A 6,967-nucleotide genomic window follows, 5' to 3' on the forward strand; every position below is an offset into this window, starting at 1 on the left:
AACACTATTTTGTCTACTATATACATAGTATCTACAGAAATGTGGCAAAGTTATAAAAATGGGCCAGAAGAGATTTTCATCAATTTTAAACCTATGTTCTGATTGAGGTGGGTGAGATTTGAAAGGAATACAAATGAGGGTTCAAATGTTCCTTTGATTTTTTTTTTTTTTAAGTCTGGATTAAATGAGAAAATGCACACAAGGTACTTAGTACAGTTATCTGGCTTAATAAATAGAAATACCAGTTACCTTAATCATTACTGCATACTGTGGCTATCTAAGTAGAGATTAAGAGGGGAACTTAAACTTCATGGGGGAAAATGCAAAGTGAAAAACAGGGCTCAAGTCTGAGCATGAGTAAAAAGGGAAGTGTATGCTGAAAAGTCCCCGTGTGTCAGGAATTGTGCTAGGCACATGACATACTCTGTTTCATTGAATCCTCAGAGCAACCTTGGACATGATTTCATTGGGACCATTTCACTAACTTGGAACCTGAGAATGAATCACAACATATAATTTGGACAAAATGATGATATCTGCCAGTGGAAGATCCAGGATATGAATCCTGCCCAGTTCATGCAAGTCCCATCTTCTTTACATTGGAGCCCACTGAATCACAAAATGAAGAAATCAAGGAAATTTCTACACAGATGCTGGAGAGACTTGCACAGAAAAGCAGGGTTATGTGAGCCCACACTGCATGTTACAGTACCGTGTCTGGGAATGGACTTGCCACTGAATTTCCTGCTTGCTTATTCTCAGAATTTGTCCCAGTGCTGGGGACTGGGTCGCTGACCTATTAAACAAACCTCCCTGCTGACAAACCTGAAGGCTGTCAAGACAGAACATGGAGTGAGCAGGACACTGACTGGCAGATCCCAGCACCCACAGCATGATCAGCAGATTTCCAGCAAAGCACTCAGCCCTGGAGGGTCAGGGAGCTCTGTGGTTTCTCTCTTTGCTCAGGCCAAAAAGGGGCACAGGTAGTAGAGAAGGATGGCCTGGCATGAAAGACAAAGCCAGTGGCTTGAGACTTTCTGGGGAGTAGGGGGAACATATGATTTTCAAAAAAAAAAAAAATTATTTTTCCTTTCTGTTAAATTTGCCAAGACCTGAAAGTGCTATTGTTATTGCAGATAATACTGTTGTTTAGCTAGAAACTGCAAGAGAAATGAGTGAAGAATGAACCATTTGCATGGAGCATCTAGCAAACAGATGATTATAAAATGAATAGCTAGGTACCAAGGGGGGCAGGGAGGAAATGTTGACTAATACCAAAAAGAAATCCTCTTACGGAAGAGATAAACATGACATTATGATAAGTCCTTGGAAAAATCACCCTCAGGGATGAGCAAGGGGCCTAGGAGTAAGACCAAGACAGCCTTCGTCTGACCTGCCTCCTACATGAGTAGGAGCTGGGGAGGCTTGGGGAAAGGACACTGGGAGGAGGGAGAAGGAGAAAGGAAGAGCTCATTTAGCAAGAACCTAGAATCTGCATAGAAATTAAGATTACTAAAAATTTCTCCAGGGTTGGAACAATCTACAAACTTCCAGGAACATGAATATTATGCCCTCCCTCTCAAAAAAAAAAAAAAAAAAAGAATCTGAGTCCTAATCCCTAAAACCTGTGAGTGTTACCTTATATGAAAAAAAAAATATTTGCAGATGGGATTAAAGGTCTTCAGATGGGGAAATCTCCTAGATTTATGGTCCCTAAATATAATTGCATGTATACTTCAGAGAGAGGCAGAGGGAGATTTGACCACAGAAGGGAAGGCAATGTGGCTACGCAGGTAGAGATTGGAATGGTATGGCCGCAAGCCAATGCCAGAAGCCACCAGAAGCTGGGAGAGAAAAAGAAAAATCTACAGCCTCTGAAGGGAGTGCAGCCCTGCGGACACCATGACTTGAGTCCAGGGATACTGATTTTGGACTACTGGCCTCTAGATTGTGAAAGAATACATTTCTGTCATTTTAAGCCACCAAGTGTGTGGTCAATTTTTACAGCAGCTACAGGAAATGAGTACAACAGCTGACCTCAATTTTGAGAAATTGGCTTTGCTGTTCTGATAAATAATCCCTACCACACTGTTAAATGGTCATAATCAGCTTTGCTTATAAAAGCAAAACATCGGAAACACTCTGGAATTTCTATAAATAGTAGTTTAGTTTAACAAACGATGCTATTCTGTTAAGTGGCATACTATACAACTATTAAAAAGAAATGGCAGAAGTATGTTTGCTGACACGGCATTAAGTTCATAATACACATACTGTTAAGTAAAAATGCAACACCAGTTATGTGCTAATTTTTTTAGATTTAAATTTTGATCCATTTGGAAGTTATCTTGGCATATGCCATGAGGTATAGATATTCATTTATCTCTTTTCACATGGCTATGATTTTATGATCTGTTTTGCCACCACTTAGAGATAGCACAGACTTCTTCCACTGATTTCCCATATATTAGATTCCCATCTACTAAGTCTTATTTTTGGACTTTTCTGTGTATCCCATTGATCTGTGTGTTTTCATGCATCACTACCACATTGGTGCTACTTCTAAGTAGTTATAATATAATTTAATATCTGATAGGATGACTTCCCTCACAATTTTTTTCAGAATTTTCCTGTGGCCCCTTTTAATAAAAATTTATTATTAAATTATAGTTGACATACAGTGTTGTATTAGTTTCAGGCGTACAACATAGTGATTCAAAAGTTCTGTACATGACTCATGCTCGCCACGGTAAGTGTAATTACGATCTATCATTATACAATGTTATTACAATATTATTGGCTATATTCTCTATGTTGCACTTTAAATTTCTGTGAGTTGTTTATTGTATAACTGGGAGTTTCTTGCTCTTCCTGATTGAGAATTACCTCACTTAATTTTTATAGTCCTAGGGATTATTTTTTGTTATGATCATGAACTTATAATTAGTAAAAATTGACACATTTATGGTAATATCTTCCTATCTAAGAATTGGTATGTCTCCCATTTGTTTGTGTGTATATGTGTGGCCATGAGTGCTCTTCAGAGCAATTTTGAAGTTTTCTTCATATAGTATTTTTATCCTTATGAAATTTATCCCTAAGTTTTATCTATTTTGTTACTATTAAACATGTGAGTTCTTTTCGTTATACTTTATAACTTTGAAAGCTATTTAAAGAGAAAGAATTTCTCTTTTTTAACATTGTACCCTGAAATATTACTAAATTTTCTCACTTTTGGTAGTTTTTCAAGTATGTACTTGGATTCATCGGATTCAGAATAATATCTTCCACAAATAGTGATAGTTGTATTTTCTCCTTTCTAGTTTTTATAGCTATAATCTTTCTCTCTTATATGAGCCTATCAGTTTGCTCCTCCAGTATAGTGATAAACAATAGCAGTATCTATTTAGTATTCTAGAATTTGGTGAGAATGCTTTTAGCATTAAGTATGGTAATAGCTTTTAGGGTTGAGATATATGTCAATGAAGTATCTGTTATTAATTTATTGAGTGTTTTGTTAAGAATGGACAAGAGATTATGTCACATGATTTTCTCAGCATCTATTAAAATAATTTTTATAAAAATTATTTTTCATATATTAATACAATGAACGGATTTGAAAATTTCTTAATATTGAACCAACCTTGTATTCCTGGAATATCTACCTAGATATGACACATTATTGTTTTAATGTGCCATTGAATCATGCTTCTCCATATTTAAGATTCTAGAATGAATATTCATAGGAGAAATTACTCTTTAACTATTTTTCATAATCGTTTTAGGGTTTTGATATCAACATAATATATTTTGTCAAACAAAATTGGAAGTTTTTCTTCTTTTTCTATGCTCTATGCTTTTTCTATGCTATGGAATTATTTTTATTTAAACATGTGATAGAATTGCCCAATGAAACCATCCAGGCATGGTGCTTTTGTGGTGAATTACTCTTTGACAACTTTCTCTGTCAGAACTGATTGGTTTGGGTTTTCTTTCTCTTCTTGGGTCAGTTTTGGAAAATTACATTTTCCTGGAAAATTTTCTATTTCATCCAGTGTCAAAATTATTTGCATAAGGTCAAACAACACAGTCTTTTATGATTCTTCTTTGCTCTGTTTCTCTTACCTTTCTTTACTATTTCATATTTATTTAGAAAAATAGGAAAAAATTTTAACTTTAAAAGTTTCCAAAATTATGACTTCCTATCCAGAACCCACAAAAAAGAATGGACAAATTCTGCCACATTAAAAAAAAAAAAAATCTTTGCATAGCAAAAGTGCTATATGCAAAGTCAAAAGTCTGACAACAAATTGGGGAAACATTTGCTGCTTACACAATAAATCAAGAATTAATACCCTTATATCTGTATGACATAGGTTTTTAAAGCTTTTATAAACACAAAGGGGAAAAAACCAATAGCCAATAGGAAATTTACCAAAGGATACAAAGGAAAAAAAACATCACATATGGCTCTTGAACATAGGGACAGATACTTGTTCACTTGTAAGTGGAAGACACATTAAAACATAAGTGAAATACCATTGTTTAGACATATATTGGAAAAATGTAAAAGTTTGAGTACATGCTTTTTGTGGAGTGGGCTGGAGAAAACAGTTAACACTCATACAGTGCAGGTGGAAGTAGAATTTCATATAATATTTAAGCAGGAAACTCTTGAGTCTCTCCATTAACCAGGAAAATGTTTTGACCCAGACATTCCACCTGCAGAAACAAGCTACATTTTCCAGATTGACAGGCAAATGCAGCCTCTGACACCATCTCTGCTTCCAGCAAGTTCTATAAACTCTCACCGGATGGGGACAGTTTTCACACAATGGAGGACAGGCGCCACAACATGCTAACGAAATCACACTTGCTGATATTGGCCAGAGTATTTCTCACAGCTGGTTCTCTTTCCTCAGGATCTCGCACCTCTCAACAGACCTTGCTATCCAATCTCTCAACACAGCACCTCTGAATCCAAACGGCGAAAAACCACAAATGAGACAGGACTGCTCTAAGATGTGATATGAATTAGAGTCACCCTTCCCCCCAACACACACTTTTTAATTCAGACCCTCTATTAATTTTGTTACTCAGGGGTGATTACCCCAATTTTTCCAAATTTTGTTTAACAGTCTGTCCTTCCCTTCAAATTTATACCATGTTTCTCGAGAAGACCTTTGGTTGAAAGTATCCTCCTTCCTTGTAATTATGAGCCTGTGCACACTGTCTTCCCAGCTTTCTCATAATCCACATTCTTCATGACAATAGGAAAAGTGACATGAATGAACTCTCTTTACCAAAAATGGTCATGATCCTAATATAACACATCCCATTCTATCACCTTCTGCATTTCCCCCTCAGACCAAAGCAGCCCCTCCTGTCCTCCTACTCTACTTCAGAGTAGGGGTCCTGGGCCCGTGAGAATGGCATTGTTCAAAGGGTTAACCCCTTTCCTCCACAGAGTGAAGAGTTTTGCTGACCCAGGGTGAGATGGGTTGGACCAAATTCAATTTAGCTGCAGTCAACAGGAAAGTAGGAAGGAAAATAGGATTTCACAAACAAAGCATTTTAAAAAAGGAGTCCACAGCAGGAAATAATTATTTGGGCAATTGTTCACTTTGTGAAGGGGCTAGCCGGTATGAATATCTATCAGGATGCAATGCTGTGTCCGGGGTTTCTCTGCAGCACCCTGTCTGGTCTAATTAGTTACAAAAGTGGTTCTATGGGCTGAAGAAATTTGCAATTGTGCTGTATTTCAGGGGAATGAACACATATGTCATTGAAGTGGAGCCTGGCACCAGCTTATTCTGGTGAAACCTCGAGTGGCCGGCCAGAATGGAATCAATACGAAAGGAAACTCTGAATGCCAACAGAAGTGGTTTGCAAAAGTAATTCACTGACCATTCCATCTGCCTCGGATTAAGCAAGTTAAATGGTTCAGTTCAAGTTAACATTTCTAATATATAGATATACATAAATAAACAAAACCACATATTTTTATCAAATATTTGCATTTGAAAACCTCCACCAACACACACGGAACTTGAACTGAGCTCTTTCATCTAACCATATATTTTCCCCTTTAGAACAGTTACACTAAAAACACATAATCTGAAAAAGAACTTAGATTGTCCCGTTAGAAAGGAGTAAACCCCCTTTGGAAAGGAGTAAACTCCCTTTGGAAATAATATTTTCAGAATGAAAATCCCTCAATCATAAAGGAGTTTTAGAGTTGAGCCTCAAGAAAGTCAGCCAAAGGTTCAACTGGCATGGGAACCTAGGGGTTCTTAGGGAACCCAAGCCTAGCAGATTGGTTTATTCCCTGTCTCAACAATGGGTGCTAGAACCAAATGCATAATCTGCTGGTGTCCTAAAAATATCAATTTGCTTGTAAAATCCATTAAATGCATCTTAAAAATCACAAAATTAGAAATCCAAGAAGGTGACGTGATATAATAGATAGATCATAAATAAAAGATGTCAACATATATTGAATACTTAATAACAAAGTCCTTCTCATGTAATTGTTGCAACCTACCCTATGGGGTGGCTATTTTCTTATTACTCTTATTTAACAGATGTAGCAACTGAAGCCCAGAGTGGTTAAGCAACTTGCCCAAGGTCGCAAAGCGGGCAAGTACACAAATCCTGGAATATGACCCAGGCAGTCTGACTCCAGATCACACTCTGCCCTGATCCCTCATGTACATAAAAAAGGCAAGAGAGGGGGTATCTGGATGGCTTGGTCAGTTAATATTGGACTCTTGATTTCATCTGAGGTCATAATCTCAGGGTCAGGGGATGGAGCCCCACATTGGGTTCCATGCTGGGCATGGAGCTTGCTTGGAATTCTCTCTCACTTATGCACCCCCCCCCCCAACCCCCCCTGCCTTTTAAATAGATAAATAAAAAAACTTAAAAAAAAAAAAAAAAAGCAAGAGAGAGCAGTTTCCCAGAGCAA

At 37.2% G+C, this 6,967-nt stretch overlaps 1 long non-coding RNA gene across 1 annotated transcript in view; it reads right to left on the reverse strand.

Annotated features, from left to right (window-relative positions):
* LOC132014983 (uncharacterized) overlaps window positions 1-6,967 on the reverse strand; it is a 36,961-nt gene that overhangs the window by 18,632 nt on the left and 11,362 nt on the right. The window lies entirely within an intron of this gene.

The sequence above is a fragment of the Mustela nigripes genome, chromosome 4 (assembly GCF_022355385.1).
Source record: "Mustela nigripes isolate SB6536 chromosome 4, MUSNIG.SB6536, whole genome shotgun sequence".
NCBI classification, from domain to species: domain Eukaryota; kingdom Metazoa; phylum Chordata; class Mammalia; order Carnivora; family Mustelidae; genus Mustela; species Mustela nigripes.